We start from the raw sequence: 18095 nt of genomic DNA, 5'->3' as shown, positions 1-18095 counted from the left end.
CCTATTTTCTATGTTTTTATGTTTCTAAGTACATGCCTCCCCCAGCCAAAGTGCCTTACCCCAGTGCAAGTACATGCCTCCCCCAGCCGAAGTGCCTTACCCCAGTACAAGTACACGCCTCCCCCAGCCGAAGTGCCTTACCCCAGTACAAGTACACACCTCCCCCAACCAAAGTGCCTTACCCCAGTGCAAGTACATGCCTCCCCCAGCCGAAGTGCCTTACCCCAGTACAAGTACACGCCTCCCCCAGCCGAAGTGCCTTACCCCAGTACAAGTACACACCTCCCCCAACCAAAGTGCCTTACCCCAGTCCAAGTACATGCCTCCCCCAGCCGAAGTGCCTTACCAGAGTCCAAGTGCATCCTCCCGCCCCCGCACCCCACCATAGATGGGGCAGGTATTGTGTTAACAGGTTTATTGGGTATGAAGTGAGTAGTGACAGTGTCATGACATCTGGATTTCATCCACTCCAATGATGTCCCTTGTAGAGATTGGAAGAATGTGATCAGTCTTCCCCGAGTTCTCTCTCTCCCCTCCGATCCTCCCAGCCCCCCACCCCACCGTGTCTCACTGCCCCCACCCCCAGCCTCTCTCACTCTCGCCCCCAGCCTCTCTCACTCTCGCCCCCCCCCAGCCTCTCTCACTCTCGCCCCCAGCTTCTCTCACTCTCGCCCCCCCAGCCTCTCTCACTCTCGCCCCCCTCAGCCTCTCTCACGCTCGCCCCCCCCAGCCTCTCTCACTCTCGCCCCCCAGCCTCTCTCACTCTCGCCCCCCCCAGCCTCTCTCACTCTCGCCCCCCCCCAGCCTCTCTCACTCTCTCCCCCCAGCCTCTCTCACTCTCGCCCCCCCCAGCCTCTCTCACTCTCGCCCCCAGCCTCTCTCACTCTCGCCCCCCCCAGCCTCTCTCACTCTCTCCCCCCAGCCTCTCTCACTCTCTCCCCCCAGCCTCGCTCACTCTCGCCCCCCCCAGCCTCGCTCACTCTCGCCCCCCCCAGCCTCTCTCACTCTCGCCCCCCCCAGCCTCTCTCACTCTCTCCCCCCAGCCGCTCTCACTCTCGTCCCACAGCCTCTCTCACTCTCGCCTCCCAGCCTCTCTCACTCTCTCCCCCCAGCCTCTCTCACTCTCGCCTCCCAGCCTCTCTCACTCTCGCCCCCCCCAGCCTCTCTCACTCTCTCCCCCCAGCCTCTCTCACTCTCGTCCCACAGCCTCTCTCACTCTCGCCTCCCAGCCTCTCTCACTCTCTCCCCCCAGCCTCTCTCACTCTCGCCCCCCAGCCTCTCTCACTCTCGCCCCCCAGCCTCTCTCACTCTCTCCCCCCAGCCTCTCTCACTCTCGCCCCCCCCAGCCTCTCTCACTCTCTCCCCCCAGCCTCTCTCACTCTCGTCCCACAGCCTCTCTCACTCTCGCCCCCCCCAGCCTCTCTCACTCTCGCCCCCCCCAGCCTCTCTCACTCTCTCCCCCCAGCCTCTCTCACTCTCGCCCCCCAGCCTCTCTCACTCTCGCCCCCCCCAGCCTCTCTCACTCTCTCCCCCCAGCCTCTCTCACTCTCGTCCCCCAGCCTCTCTCACTCTCGCCTCCCAGCCTCTCTCACTCTCTCCCCCCAGCCTCTCTCACTCTCGCCCCCCAGCCTCTCTCACTCTCGCCCCCCAGCCTCTCTCACTCTCGCCCCCCAGCCTCTCTCACTCTCGCCCCCCCCAGCCTCTCTCACTCTCGCCCCCCAGCCTCTCTCACTCTCTCCCCCCAGCCTCTCTCACTCTCGCCCCCCCCAGCCTCTCTCACTCTCTCCCCCCAGCCTCTCTCACTCTCTCCCCCCAGCCTCTCTCACTCTCGCCCCCCAGCCTCTCTCACTCTCGCCCCCCCAGCCTCTCTCACTCTCGCCCCCCAGCCTTTCTCACTTCGCCCCCCCCAGCCTCTCTCACTCTCGCCCCCTCCCAGCCTCTCTCACTCTCGCCCCCCCCAGCCTCTCTCACTCTCGCCCCCCAGCCTCTCTCACTCTCTCCCCCCAGCCTCTCTCACTCTCGCCCCCCCCAGCCTCTCTCACTCTCTCCCCCCAGCCTCTCTCACTCTCGCCCCCCAGCCTCTCTCACTCTCGCCCCCCCCAGCCTCTCTCACTCTCGCCCCCCAGCCTTTCTCACTTCGCCCCCCCCAGCCTCTCTCACTCTCGCCCCCCCCCAGCCTCTCTCACTCTCGCCCCCCCCAGCCTCTCTCACTCTCGCCCCCCAGCCTCTCTCACTCTCGCCCCCCAGCCTCTCTCACTCTCTCCCCCCAGACTCTCTCACTCTCGCCCCCCCCAGCCTCTCTCACTCTCGCCCCCCAGCCTCTCTCACTCTCTCCCCCCAGCCTCTCTCACTCTCTCCCCCCAGCCTCTCTCACTCTCGCCCCCCAGCCTCTCTCACTCTCGCCCCCCAGCCTCTCTCACTCTCGCCCCCCAGCCTCTCTCACTCTCGCCCCCCCCAGCCTCTCTCACTCTCGCCCCCCAGCCTCTCTCACTCTCTCCCCCCAGCCTCTCTCACTCTCGCCCCCCAGCCTCTCTCACTCTCGCCCCCCAGCCTCTCTCACTCTCGCCCCCCATCCTCCCTCACTCTCGCCTCCCAGCCTCTCTCACTCTCGCCCCCCAGCCTCTCTCACTCTCTCCCCCCAGCCTCTCTCACTCTCGCCCCCCAGCCTCTCTCACTCTCGCCCCCCAGCCTCTCTCACTCTCTCCCCCCATCCTCTCTCACTCTCGCCTCCCAGCCTCTCTCACTCTCTCCCCCCAGCCTCTCTCACTCTCTCTCCCCACAGCCTCTCTCACTCTCTCTCCCCACAGCCTCTCTCATTCTCGCCCCCCCACAGCCTCTCTCACTCTCTCTCCCCACAGCCTCTCTCACTCTCTCTCCCCACAGCCTCTCTCATTCTCGCCCCCCCACAGCCTCTCTCACTCTCTCTCCCCACAGCCTCTCTCACTCTCGCCCCCCACAGCCTCTCTCTCTCTCCCCCCAGCCTCTCTCACTCTCTCCCCCCAGCCTCTCTCACTCTCGCCCCCCCCCAGCCTCTCTCTCACTCTCTCCCCCCCCAGCTCTCACTCACTCGCCCCCCCAGCCTCTCTCTCACTCTCGTTTCCCAGCCTCTCTCTCTCTCCCCCCAGTCTCTCTCACTCTCACCACCCCCCAGCCTCTCTCTCACTCTCTCCCCCCCCAGCTCTCACTCACTCGCCCCCTGCTCTCTCACTCTCTCGCCCCCCCAGCCTCTCTCTCACTCTCGTCTCCCAGTCTCTCTCTCACTCTTGCCCCCCCAGCCTCTCTCTCGCCCCCCAGCCTCTATCTCACTCTCGCCCCCCCAGCCTCTCTCTCACTCTCGCCCCCCCAGCCTCTCTCTCACTCTCGTCCCCCAGCCTCTCTCACACACTCGCCCCCCCAGTCTCTCCTACATTCTCGTCTCCCAGCCTCTCACACCCTCGCCACCCGCCAGCCTGTCTCTCACTCTCGCCCCCCCAGCCTCTCTCTCACTCTCGCCCCCTCCAGCCTCTCTCTCACTCTCGCCCCCCCCCCCCAGCCTCTCTCACTCTCACCCCCCCCAGCCTCTCTCACACTCTCACCACCCCCCCCAGCCTCTCGGCCCCCCACCGTCGCTCTCGAGTTCCCCCGAGAGGAATCGGGGTCGGTGCGGGGGAGAGAGAGTCGGGCCCTCAGCTGAATCTCGAGCCTCAGGTCCTGATTCTTGGCACCACGTGGACGGAATGATTCGGGGGCCGGGAAGGGGGGAGGGCGGAGCTTGACAGGGGCGGGGCTTGTCGCATGTCTGTCAAAAAAAGTGCAGTACAAATAGCTACAGTGAAAAAGGCAACAACAATACCAGCCCTGCACACTCCCACCATGGGCTTGCCAAGGCTGGTTGGATGTATTGCTGGAGTTTTCAGTACATGAGCTCCCACTTCCAACTGCCCCACCCAGTAAACAAGTCTTTAAAACAAAGTACCCCATAAATTTTATAACTAATAAACAAAAGTGTTTGAAGAAAATGACAAGAATACACAATGCCCCTATGGTTTTCCTGCGGGGTTGCTTGCAGTGTTTGGGAGATTAACCTTTAATTGCTGGAGAATCCTGTGCCACCCTGGCAGCTTGGCTACCCTACTCCCCCCCACGCCTTACAGGTGTTGACACAAGGCCCCATTTTTAAGCCGAGACCAGTTTTTCAGCAGGTGAGTCCGCTGTGTACATTAGAAACTCCCGCGCTGCTCCAGAAATGAAGCCCAGCGTATCTGAACTCAGGGTTTGACAGGGTAGGTGCAGGGAGGATGTTTCCTCTGGCTGGACAGTCCAGAACCAGGGGTCACAGTCTCAGAATAAGGGGTCGGCCATTTAGGACTGAGATGAGGAGAAGTGTCTTCACTCAGAGGGTGGTGAATGTTTAGAATTCTCTGCCCCAGAGGGCTGTGGAGGCTCAGTCGTTGAGTATATTCAAGACACAGATCGCTAGATTTTTGAATATTAAGGGAATCAAGGAATATGGGGATTGGGCGGGAAAGTGGAGTTGAGGTAGAAGATCAGCCGTGATCTTATTGAATGGCGGAGCAGGCTCGAGGGGCCGAATGGCCTACTCCTGCTCCTATTTCTTATGTTCTTATCGTGAAACCAGCACACCTCATCTCAATGGCCCCCACTGATACGCTAAGTCCCCATCCAGAGCCAGCTGGGGGAAATCCCACCAGAAATACCCACTGTTAGCACATCAGTTGAATTGTAAGGGGTGGCCAAACGTTCTTAGAGCACCTCCGGAAAACTTGCAAAAACACCTTCGAGTTCCCCCTGTTTCTGACAGTCTCCGACCCAACTTACAGCACAGTACCACGAGAAGCACAGTGAGATTTCAGGCCTCAAGTCCTGGACTGGGGCTTGAACCTGCAACTTTGTGACTCTACTGACAAGAGTGCTACCGCTAAGCCCAGACTCACATTTGGTCACAGCACCAGAGGCCATGGATTTTGGGCGTTGCTGATTTCGGGGCGGTAATGGCGGCGGGGCGGTAAAGTCTGCGCCCAGGAACAGTTTGCGCCTCAGGCAGCAAAATTGGTCAGCTGGGCCCTGAGTGTGGGGCGGGGCGCTAAGGGAGGAGTTACACACCTCTCTCAGGGCGCTAGGCCGGCTGAGCAAGGGACAATCCCGAGCTAAACAGCCGGTCTGGGAGCGCCCTGAGAGGGGCCAGGGGAGAGAGACAAACCTGAAACACCCAAAACATTCCCAATACATAGCCCACACCGCACAACATAAATCACAAAATAAAACCAGTCACACTTACCCGAGGTGGACATTACTGGCCTCACTGCGGCCGGTAAAGGTCGGTCTGCCCGCTTTCCCAGGCGGTCCCAGCAGGGGGCGCTGCGGGGCGTACGGATCGGGCGGAGTCACAAATCGAGCTGGTGTCATAACCAGGGGCATTGCACACCGGCTCGCCTCTCCCGGGCGGTAATGCTCCGCGCCTCGTCGAAACCGGCCCCGAAAACCTCGGCGGGGGGCGGGGCGCTGAAAGCTGGCCGCCGGCCCGGAACAGCTCACCGCCGCCATTGCCGCCCCACTGGGGCACAAACAGGAGCGGACAGGACCGGGAAATCCAGCCCACTACCTCTTTTAAAAAATAAGGGACTTGCATTTATATAGCGCCTTTCACGACCTCAAGACATCCCAAAGTGCTTTACAGCCAATGAAGTACTTTTGGAGTGTAGTCACTGTTGTAATGTGGGAAACACAGCAGCCAATTTGCGCACAGCAAGCTCCCACAAACAGCAATGTGATAATGACCAGATAATCTGTTTCAGTGAAGTTGGTTGAGGGACAAATATTGACCAGCACACCGGTTACAACTCCCCTGCTCTACAAATAGTGCCGTCGGATCATTTACATCCACCTGAGAGGGTAGACAAGGCCTCGGTTTAACGTCTCATCCGAAATAAGTCATCTGCGACAGTGCAGAGCTCCCTCGGTACTCACGCCCGGAGAAATTGGACAATCTTTCTCAAGCAGGCAGTGCAAGAGCCCAGTGTAACGGCAAAGTATAAAGTTCAGGATTGAAATGAATTCTATTCAGAAAAGCCTCGCTGTCCTTGTGTAAAGCTTAAGCATGTTTGCTGAAAATGTGAGGCAGCGATAAAAAGAGAGACTGAATCGACAAAGCAGTATGACATGCAGTGAAACACTGCAGCTCTGGATAACCCGTTTAAGCTGCTTATCATATTCCAGCCACATGTACCTTTTGCAATTGCACTGCATTTAGGCTGACCAACTATTACAGGAGTGCTGCCAACACTTGCTGCTGACCCTGGAGTTCACCAGAGGAATGAGTCACTCTCGCAGATCCTGTTTTACAAAGCCCACATGCGTTTGTTTAGTTGATTTCTACACTCCTGCCTTACATAGAAACATAGAAAATAGGAGCAGTAGTAGGCCATTCGGCCCTTCAAGTCTGCACCGCCATTCAATATGATCATGGCTGATCCTCTATCTCAACACCATATTCTTGCTTTTCCCCCATACCCCTTGATGCCTTTTGTTTCTAAAAATCTATCTTTCTCCCTCTTGAATATATTGAGTGACTTGGCCTCCACAGCGTTCTGTGGTAGAGAATTCCACAGGTTCACCACCCTCTGAGTGAAAACATTTCTCCTCATCTCAGTCCTAAATTTCCTACCCCGTATCCTGAGACTGTGACCCCTTGTTCTAGACTTGCCAGCCAGGGGAAACATCCTCCCCGCATCCAGTCTATCCAAGCCAGCTTTATTACAGAGAAGTTGTGTTAAACTTGTGTCGAACCTTGGTTAGACCACACGTGGAGCACCGTGCACAGTTTTGGCCTCCATATTAACACGGAGGATGGAGAGGCACTGGATAAGGTGCAGAAAGGTTTCACAAGGATGACAGCAGAACTGGGAAGATATACTTATCAGGAACGACTGAACAGGCTGGGACTCATAGAAAATGAAACATAGAAAATAGGTGCAGGAGTAGGCCATTCGGCCCTTCGAGCCTCTAGCACATAGAAGGCTGAGGGGTGACTTGATAGAGGTCTATTAAATTAAGAAAGGAATCAATTGGATGTACATAAGAACATAAGAACATAAGAATTAGGAACAGGAGTAGGCCATCTAGCCCCTCGAGCCTGCTCTGCCATTCAATAAGATCATGGCTGATCTGGCCGTGGACTCAGCTCCACTTACCCGCCCTCTCCCCGTAACCCTTAATTCCCTTATTGGTTAAAAATATATCTATCTGTGACTTGAATACATTTAATGAGCTAGCCTCAACTGCTTCCTTGGGCAGAGAATTCCACAGATTAACAACCCTCTGGGAGAAGAAATTCCTTCTCAACTCTGTTTTAAATTGGCTCCCCCTTATTTTGAGGCTGTGCCCCCTATTTCTAGTCTCCCCGACCAGTGGAAACAACCTCTCCGCCTCTATCTTGTCTATCCCTTTCATTATTTTAAATGTTTCTATAAGATCACCCCTCATCCTTCTGAACTCCAACGAGTAAAGACCCAGTCTACTCAATCTATCATCATAAGGTAACCCCCTCATCTCCGGAATCAGCCTAGTGAATCGTCTCTGTACCCCCTCCAAAGCCAGTATATCCTTCCTTAAGTAAGGTGACCAAAACTGCACGCAGTACTCCAGGTGCGGCCTAACCAATACCCTGTACAGTTGCAGCAGGACCTCCCTGCTTTTGTACTCCATCCCTCTCGCAATGAAGGCCAACAATCCATTCGCCTTCCTGATTACCTGCTGCACCTGCAAACTAACTTTTTGGGATACATGCACAAGGACCCCCAGGTCCCTCTGCAACGCAGCATGTTGTAATTTCTTCCCATTCAAATAATATTCCCTTTTACTGTTTTTTTTCCCAAGGTGGATGACCTCACATTTTCCGACATTGTATTCCATCTGCCAAACCTTAGCCCATTCACTTAGCCTATCTAAATCTCTTTGCAGCCTCTCTGTGTCCTCTACACAACCCGCTTTCCCACTAATCTTTGTGTCATCTGCAATGTAGAGAGTCATCTGCAGATGTAGAGAGTCCAAAACTAGGGGCCATCAATATAAAACAGTCACTAATAAATACAATAGGGAATTCAGGAGAAACGTCGTTACCCAAATCATAGAATCGTAGAATAATACAGCACAGGAGGCTCAAGTCCCTGTGCTGGCTCATTGAAAGAGCTACCCAATTAGTCCCACACCCCGCCAGCTCTTTCCTCATCGCCCTGCTCATTTGCTTTCCTTGAAATATTTACGCAATCCCTTTGGAAAGATATAGTTGAATCTGCTCCCTCCACCCTTTCAGGCAGTGCGTTCCAGATCCTAATGTCACACTACATTAAATGTTGTAGTCCTCATCTCCCACCTGCTTCTTTTGACAATTATCATCAATTACCAATTAAATGGCAAACTGTGCCAAATTCACTGAGAACCCACAGAGCCGACACAGAAAGACGACAGCCATCTCTCCATGGGCCAGGGTTAAATCCATCTCTCTATGGGCCACGGTTAAATCCATCTCTCTATGGGCCAGGATTAAATCCATCTCTCTATGGGCCAGGGTTAAATCCATCTCTCTATGGGCCAGGGTTAAATCCATCTCTCTATGGGCCAGGGTTAAATCCATCTCTCCATGGGCCAGGGTTAAATCCATCTCTCCATGGGCCAGGGTTAAATCCATCTCTCCATGGGCCAGGGTTAAATCCATCTCTCTATGGGCCAGGTTTAAATCCATCTCTCTATGGGCCAGGGTTAAATCCATCTCTCTATGGGCCAGGGTTAAATCCATCTCTCCATGGGCCAGGGTTAAATCCATCTCTCTATGGGCCAGGGTTAAATCCATCTCTCTATGGGCCAGGGTTAAATCCATCTCTCTATGGGCCAGGGTTAAATCCATCTCTCCATGGGCCAGGGTTAAATCCATCTCTCTATGGGCCAGGTTTAAATCCATCTCTCTATGGGCCAGGGTTAAATCCATCTCTCTATGGGCCAGGGTTAAATCCATCTCTTCATGGGCCAGGGTTAAATCCATCTCTCTATGAGCCAGGGTTAAATCCATCTCTCCATGGGCCAGGGTTAAATCCATCTCTCTATGGGCCAGGGTTAAATCCATCTCGCTATGGGCCAGAGTTAAATCCATCTCTCTATGGGCCAGGGTTAAATCCATCTCGCTATGGGCCAGGGTTAAATCCATCGCTCTATGGACCGGGGTTAAATCCATCTCTCCATGGGCCAGGGTTAAATCCATCGCTCTATGGGCCAGGGTTAAATCCATCTCTCCATGGGCCAGGGTTAAATCCAAGTATCAGAGCTAAAGAGGGAGCAGTGTTTCGAAACTGACAGCAGAATAATGAATATCGGGCTGGATTTCCGGTTGTCTAATGCCTCAGGTAGCGACCAGAGGGGGCGTTAATGGGGCGTAAGAGGTTACCAACCGGGAGCGCAGTGTTTAGCGCCCCGACAGAAAATTCATTCGAGGCTCACCGGGGGCACAAACCAGTAGCGCCCGGCTGTTGACGATCGCTCCGATCCTGACTTATTCCTGGGGCAACGGCCACGCTTGTGCCCCGGTCGGTAAATTCGGTGCGGCCGCCATGAACAACGTTGGTACAGGCTTGCAGAGTCGTTAATTGGTGGCTACTTAAAGGAATGAAGAAGTGCTTCCCTCGGAGGTCACAGTCAGTGCAACGTTTACACACAGTGCGTGAGCCTCCCAGTTTGCAGCGACAGGCAGACATAACAGTGCGGCTTGAAAACCAGTGATTGTGAAAACTTTAACAAGTACATTACCGTGCCGAGTCTTTAAGACTCGGCTTTTCCCGGGATCTGAACCGGAGTTCAGTGCATGCGCAATGACTCCGTTAAATTTAGTGCTGGCATTTTCTTTATCGCCCCCCATCTCTGGTGTGCAACGGCTGATTTAGCACCTGTCAGCTCTTCGACCGATTCTGACGAATTTCTGGGTGTTAAAAGGTGTTAAAATTACCACTCTGTAAGGGAAAACGCCCCAAATAAGGCGGCACCAAATTTCCACATCATTGTGTTCCTACTAAATCCAGGCCGACACTAAAGTGTGGTACAAAGGAAGTGCTGCACTGTCAGGGATGTTGTCTTTCGATTGAGACATTTCCTATTTCGCTGGTATGTGTACACCTGTGGCTGTCGATGGGTATCATAGAAATTTACTGCTCGGAAGGAGGTCATTTTGGCCGATTGTCGGCCGGTGCGGACACAAAGAACTACCCAGCCTAATCCCACTTTCCAGCTCTTGGTCCGTAGCCCTGTAGGTTACGGCACTTCAAGTGCACATCCAAGTACTTTTTAAATGTGGTGAGGGTTTCTGCCTCTACCACCCTTTCAGGCAGTGAGTTCCAGACCTTCACTGCCCTCTGGGTGAAGAAACTTCCCCTCAAATCCCCTCTAAACCTTCTACCAAGTACTTTAAATCTCTGCCCCCTGGTTATTGGTCCCTCTGCTAAGGGAAATAGGTCCTTTCTATCCACTCTATCTGGGTCCCTCATAATTTTATACGGCTCAATAAGATCTCCCCTCAGCCTCCTCTGTTCCAAAGAAAACAAACCCAGCCTATCCAATCTTTCCTCATAGCCAAAATTCTCTAGACTAGGCAACATCCTCGTAAATCTGCTCTGTACCCTCTCCAGTGAAATCACATCTTTCCTATAGTGTGGTGATCAGAACTGCACGCAGTACTCCAGCTGTGGCCTAACTAGTGTTTTATACAGTTCAAGCATAACCTCCCTGCGCTTATTATCTATGCCTCGGCTAATAAAGGCAAGTATTCCATATGCCTTCTTAACCACCTTATTTACCTGGCCTGCTACCTTCAGGGATCTGTGGACCTGCACGCCAAGGTCCCTTTGTTCCTCTACACTTTTCAGTGTCCTACCATTTAATGTGTATTTCCTTGCCTTGTTAGACCTGTTCTTAACTGTTCTTCCCACCTGACCAGTACATTGATATCTTCCTGCAATCCGCAGGATCTGTGATCCCTCTGGTCCTCTACACTTCTCAGTGTCCTACCATTAAAAATCCAATTCGTTAAATAAAATACAACAGAGATGGCAGGGCGGGTGATGTGTTGCAGCTGCAACATGTGGGAGCTGGTGGGCACCAGTGTGATCCACGGCGACCATATCTGCACCAAGTGTTGGCTGCTTGAGGGACTTCGGCTCTGTGTTGATGAGCTGAAGTCCGAGCTTCAGACACTGCGACATATCGGGAAGGGGGAGAGTTACCTGGACACTGTGTTCCAGGATGCAATTACACACCTTAGGTTAAGAAATTCAAATTTGGTCCTGGTCAGGGACAGGAGGGTGTGACTATGAGTGAGGCAGGTATGGGGACTCAGGAGGCATTGAGGAGGTGTCTCAGCCCTTGCTCTTGTCCAACAGGTTCGAAGCTCTGACTCCCTGTGTGGACGAGGGCAGGGACTGCAGAGAGGATGAGCAAACTGATCTCAGCACCGTGGTACAGGGGGCCATTCAAGTGGGGGGAGTAAATAGAAATGTAGTAGTGGTAGGGGACAGTATAGTTAGGGGGATAGATACTGTTCTCTGCAGCCGAGAGCGTGAGTCCCGAAGGCTGTGTTGCCTGCCCGGTGCCAGGGTTAAGGGCAACTCCTCAGGGCTGGAGAGGAACTTGGAGTGGGAGGGGAAAGATACAGTTGTCGTGGTTCATGTAGGTACCAAACGACATAGGTAGGACACAGAAAGAGGTTCTGTTGAGGGAGTATGAGCAGCTAGGGATTAACTTAAAAAGCAGAACCACAAAGGTAATATTCCCTGGCTGATGAGCAAATTTGCATAGGATCAATAAGATCAGAGAGATGAACACATGGCTCAAAGACTGGTGTGGGAGAAATGGGTTTCGATTCATGGGGCACTGACACCAGTACTGGGATAGGAGGGAGCTGTTCCGTCGGGACGGGCTTCACTTGAACCGTTCTAGGACCTGTGTCCTGGCGAATTGAATAACTAGGGCTGTAGCGAGGGCTTTAAACTAAATACTGGGGTGGGAGGGAGGGTTCAAGTGAGAGGAAATGTAAAAAGTCAAAGTGAAAGGAGCAGGCAATAGAGCAGGGTAGCTATAGGGGTAATGATAACCAGAGTGTGACAGGAAGGGACAGCGTATAAACATAAGAGTTGGAGTCCATTATTAAGGAAGCAGTAGCGGGACATTTAGAAAATCAGAATACAATCAAGCAGAGTCAGCATGGTTTTATGAAAAGGAAATCATGTTTGACAAATTTGCTGGTGCTCTTTGAGGATGTAACGAACAGGGTGGATAAGGGGGAACCAGTGGATGTGGTATATTTGGATTTCCAGAAGGCATTCGATAAGGTGCCACATAAAAGGTTACTACACAAGATAAAAGCTCACGGGGTTGGGGGTAATATATTAACGTGGATAGAGGATTGGCTAACTAACAGAAAACAGAGAGTCGGGATAAATAGGTCATTTTCAGGTTGCCAAACTGTAACTAGTGGGGTGCCGCAGGGATCGGAGCTGGGACCTCAACTATTTACAATCTATATTAATGACTTGGATGAAGGGACCGAGTGTAATGTAGCCAAGTTTGCTGATGATACAAAGATGGGTGGGAAAGCAAATTGTGAGGAGGACACAAAAAATTTGCAAAGGGATATAGACAGGCTAAGTGAGTGGGCAAAAATTTGGTAGATGGAGTATAATGTGGGACAATGTGGTAGGAAAAATAAAAAAACAAATTATTATTTAAATGGAGAGAGACTACAAAATGCTGTGGTACAGAGGTCCCTGTACATGAAACACTAAAAGTTAGTATGCAGGTACAGCAAGTAATCAGGAAGGGAAATGGAATGTTGGCCTTAATTCAAGGAGGATGGAGTATAAAAGCAGAGAAGTCCTGCCACAACTGTTTAGTGAGGCCACACCTGGAGTACTGCGTACAGTTTTGGTCTCTTTATTTAAGGAAGGAAATACTTGCATTGGAAGCTGTTCAGAGAAGGTTCACGAGGCTGATTCCTGAGATGAAGGGATTGTCTTATGAGGAAAGGTTGAGCAGGTTTGGCCTATACTCACTGAAGTTAAGAAGAATGAGAGATGATCTTATTGAAACGTACAAGATTCTGAGGGGAAATCTAGAACTAGGGGGCAGAGTTTCAGAATAAGGGGTCGCCCATTTAAGATGGAGATGAGGAGGAATTTCTTCTCTCAGAGGGTCGTGAATATTTAGAATTCTCTGCCCCAGAGAGCTGTGGAGGCTGGGTCATTGAATATATTTAAGGTGGAGACAGATTTTTGAACTATAGGGGAGTCAAGGATTATGGGGAGAGGGCAGAAATCTGGAGTTGAGGCCAAGATCAGGTCAGCCATGGTCTTACTGAATGGCGGAGCAGGCTCGAGGGGCCAAGTGGCCTACTCCTGCTCCTATTTCTTATGTTCTTATGTGTATTCCCTTGCCTTGTTAGACCTCCCCAAATGCATTACCTCACACTTCTCCGGATTGAATTCCATTTGTCACTGTTCTGCCCACCTAACCAGTTCATTGATATCTTCCTGCAGTCCGCAGCTTTCTTCTTCATTATCAACCACACAGCGAATTTTTGTATCATCTGCAAACTGCTTAATCATACCCGCTACATTGAAGTCTAAATCATTGATATACACCACAAAAAGCAAGGGTCCCAGCGCTGAGCACTGCAGAACCCCACTAAATAAAGCCTTCCAGTCACAAAAACACCCATCAACCATTACCCTTTGCTTCCTGTCTCGGAGCCAATTTTGGATCCAACTTACCACTTTGCCCTGAATCCCATGGGCTTTTACTTTTGTGACCATGTGGGACCTTATCAAAAGCCTTGCTAAAATCCATATAGAATACATCAAATATACTGCCCTCATCGATCCTCCTTGTTACCTCCACAAAAAATTTAATCAAGTTAGTCAGACACGACTTTCCCTTAACAAATCCATGCTGACTGTCCTTGATTAATCTGTGTCTTTCCAAATGAAGATTTATCCTGTCCCTCAGAATTATTTCCAATAATTTTCCCACCACTGAGGTTAGGCTGACTGGCCTGTAATTACTCGGTCTATCCCTTTCTCCCTTTTTAAACAACGGTACAACGTTAGCAGTCCTGCAGTACCACACTTGTCGACAGAGGATTGAAAAATGATGGTCAAAGCCTCTGCTATTTCCTCTTTTGCTTCCCTTAATAGCCTGGGATACATTTCATCCGGGCCTGAAAATTTATTCACTTTCAAAGCCGCTAAACTCCTTAATATTTCCTCTCTCACTATGTTTATTTCATCTACTATTTTACACTGCTCCCTGATTGCAATGTCTGCATTACCCCTCTCTTTTGTGAAAACAGGTGCAAAGTATTCATTAAGAACCATACCCACGTCTTCTAGCTCCTCACACAAATTACCTTTATAGAAACATAGAAATTTACAGCGCAGAAGGAGGCCATTTCGGCCCATCGTGTCCACGCCGGCCGACAAAGAGCCGCACGGCCCTTGGTCAGCAGCCCTGAAGGTTACATATAAACCTATAAACAATGACGGGCGGGTAAAGAGCACCCAGTCCAACCAGTCCGCCTCACACAACTGCAACACCCCTTATACTGAAATATTCTACACTCCACCCCAACCGGAGCCATGTGATCTCCTGGGACAGGCAAAAAACAGATTAAAAACCCAGGCCAATTTAGGGTGAAAAAAATCTGTGAAAATTTCTCTCCGCCCCATCCAGGCGTACAAACTAGTCCAGGAGATCACCCTGGCCGTATTCTATTTCCTGCAGTACTTACCATTATATCTGCACCGGCCAACAAAAGGTCATCCAGTCTAATCCCAATTACCAGCTCTAGGTCCGTAACCCTGCAGGTTGCTGCACTTTAAGTGCCCATCCAACCATCTCTTAAAAGTGGTGAGAGTTTTTGCATCTCTTGGTCTCTTATAGGCACTACTCTTTCTTTAGTTATCCTCTTGTTCTTTATGTATTTATAAAACAGCTTTGGATTTTCCTTGCCAATATTTTTTCATGCTCTCTCTTTGCTTTCCTAATTTTCTTTTTAATTTCACCCCTGCACTTTCTATACTGCTCTAGGGTTTCTGCAGTATTGAGCACTTGGTATCTGTCATTAGCCTCCTTTTTTACCTTTATCCTCTCTGTATGCCCCTTGACATCCAGGGGGCTCTAGATTTGTTAGTCCTACTCTTTCCTGCTGTAATTTTATTTATTTCAGCCCTGTTATCATCTCTCACCCCAGCGCACGGGTACACACAGCAAGAGCATCCCAAGACACAGCAGTGATAGGGGGTTTCAACTACCCTAATATTAACAGGAGAACTTTTTTACCAAATATGTAGCAAGCCCAACAAGAGAGGGCACGGTTCTGGACTTTTTTTAGGGAATGAAGCTGGGCAGGTAAAAGGGCTATACTTGCTCTGAACCCTCAGGATCTCCTTGAATGCCTCCCACTGCTCTGACACTGATTTATCTTCCAATAGCTGTTTCCAGTCCACCTTGGCTAAATCACATCTCAGCTTAGTAAAATTGGCTTTCCTCCAATTGAGAGCTTGTCGTCCTGGTCTAAGTTTGTCCTTTTCTATAACTACCCTAAATCTAACTGAATTATGATCACTAGCACCGAAATGCTCTCCCACTGATACCTCTTCCACATGTCCAGCTTCAGTGCCTAAAACTAAGTCCAGAACCGCTCTCCTCTTGTTGGTGTTGCTAAAAAAAAAGTTCTCCTGAATGCATTTGAAGAATTCCGCTCCCTCTATACCTTTCACACTCATTCTATCCCAGTTAATATTAGGGTAGTTGAAACCCCCTATCACTGCTGTGCCTTGGGATGCTCTTGCTGTATGTGCCCGTGTGCTGGGGTGAGAGATGATAACAGGGCGGAAATAAATAAAATTACAGCAGCAAAGTGCAATTGACAGTCGGACAGAGAGGAAGTTGTGAAGCAGTCTGCAAGTGCCCCAGAGATCAGGCTCTCCCTGCCAGCACTGAGCTCAATACAGTAGGTCCCGCAATAAAATCTGCACTGTCAGAAAAAAGCCAACACGGTCTTAACACGAACTGTGCACGGTATAATGCGCCTGCACTGGAACGAGAGACTTTCCGTTTTGCAATGCAAGACATGAAACCACTTCCTTTTACCCCGCACCCCCACACCAAAAAAAAATCTCTATACCACGTTCAACTGGAAAGATCCCGCCCGCCCACACACAGCTGTACTGTCCAAAAACAGACAAGATATTGTGTGTGTGTGTATTAAAGGTGATTGTCGAAGTGACGGGTGTTAAAAGGATCGTGGGAAAAGCCCTGTACAACTTGCAGGCTGCACGCCGCCATATAACACACACAATCCTCTCTACAACTTCAACCAGCTCTTCAGGTGGGGACTGGGGCTCCTCAATTTTCACTTCAAGCCTGGCCCTTGCTGTCTGACAGGATGGTGTCAAGTTCCATCTGAAGCCAAGACAGCAGTGCATTGTTTAAAGCAACAGCATTAAAACAATTATATAATATACCAGCATGCAATAATTCAACCTTACTGAAAACACCAAGGCAGGACCCTGCCAATGTGTGGAGCAGAACTTTCTCTTTCAAGCCACACGTGAAGATGCAGAGATCCTGTGTGGAAGATCGTACCTGTGCATCTGTAAGCACCACCGCCGAATAAGAGTTTTGGAAATGCAACCAGCTCCTCGCTGCAGCCGCCTCTGAGCATCGCAATGCTGTGTCGATCTTGCAATGTGTCAGGCTGAGTCATACAGTTTACCTCATCGGGGGCTGAGCGAACACAGTTGCAAGGTTTCTGCTCTCTGTGTCTGTCTGTCTCTGGGGGAAAGGGACATTGCACAATATTGGTGCACAACACAAACACAAGCTCCTGCACTCTGGGTATGATGCCCGCCTCTTTTTTTGCACGCTGCTCAATGCAGAAATTACACCAGCTTCCCCACAACTCAAATCAAAAAGCCTTGTGATCTCCCACATCCACTTCCTGCTGCCGACACACACACACAAAAATGGCACAGGGCCCTTTTAAATTCCCGTAAATACGCCGGGACTTTCCGCTGGCTGACTTGCACGGGTCGGAGCACAAGACAGGAAGAGCGAGTCGAGTTGAGTTCGTGAAAAGTCAAAGCGATGTGTTGAAAAGGGAAAGGCATCTTTTTTTTTAACATAAAGCACGATTGCAAGAACAATATTTGTAACCAACACAGCTTGTGCACTTATTTGACATGCATGTCATTGTAAAAACAATATTTCTAACCAACACAACTTGTGCATTTATTTGACATGTATGTCATTGTAAAAAACAATATTTCTAACCAACACAACTTATTTGACACCGTGCATTTTGTAGAATTGAAACTTACTGGAAAGTTTTTTGGGGGAGGGAGGGCAGAGAGACATTGAACATAACCACGGTGAAAGATTGAGCAGTTACTGCAGCCCCGAATGCAAACAGCACCCAGCTTCCATCTGCAAACTTTTGGCTCACCTGCTCACGTCAGTTTCAGTCCGGGGAAACTGGCAAAAGAATCATCCGGATTAATCCGTGCCCATTAAAGCTGGCAGCGCTTGGACAATCCGGGCCACACAAGCCTTTAGCACCAAACTTCCGCAACTTACACACATACTCCCTGCAAATCGCCGCAGCTCTCTTAATCCACAACTTTTCCTGCAAAGGGCGATCGCTCACTTCCTAGTTCACAAACTACGTCTTATTAAAAGTTATGCACTGACGTCAGGACCCAGCCTGCCAGCAAAACAGCATCATCATTATTATTATTCTATTGCATTGGTTACTTTTATTTGGTTCCCATTTTATTAAAAGCATCATATTTGTTTGAGCCTTACCACTGTCTCTCACCCTCTCCCCTCTCCTCAACTAAAAATACAGGACTATTTTTTGGTCTGTTTGCTTTGGCTCGCGCAGACTTGTCTCGAGGGAGCCACAGTTGCTATTTCACAACTCGGATTTGCCCACGTTTCACCAAGCCTGACATAAATTGCTGCATTGGTGTGGGCTTGGGTCCTGACTGCTTGATACCTATTTA

The 18095-nt window shown here is 50.8% G+C and overlaps 1 protein-coding gene across 3 annotated transcripts in view; it reads right to left on the bottom strand.

Annotated features, from left to right (window-relative positions):
- The window catches only part of LOC139263112 (mitotic deacetylase-associated SANT domain protein-like), a 121246-nt gene extending 103541 nt beyond the window's left edge, over window positions 1-17705 (bottom strand). The window contains exon 1 of one of the 3 annotated variants that reach the window (XM_070878663.1): window positions 17537-17705. The gene's annotated coding sequence lies outside the window, so the exon portion shown is untranslated. Of the gene's footprint in view, window positions 1-9489; window positions 9577-16677; window positions 16726-17536 lie in introns of those variants that run through there. The other 2 variants (XM_070878664.1, XM_070878667.1) reach the window with 2 other exon arrangements.
- Between the last annotated feature and the right edge of the window lie 390 nt (window positions 17706-18095).

Source organism: Pristiophorus japonicus, chromosome 4 (genome assembly GCF_044704955.1).
Source record: "Pristiophorus japonicus isolate sPriJap1 chromosome 4, sPriJap1.hap1, whole genome shotgun sequence".
Classification (NCBI taxonomy): domain Eukaryota; kingdom Metazoa; phylum Chordata; class Chondrichthyes; family Pristiophoridae; genus Pristiophorus; species Pristiophorus japonicus.
This window is presented reverse-complemented; position numbering and strand designations above follow the sequence as displayed.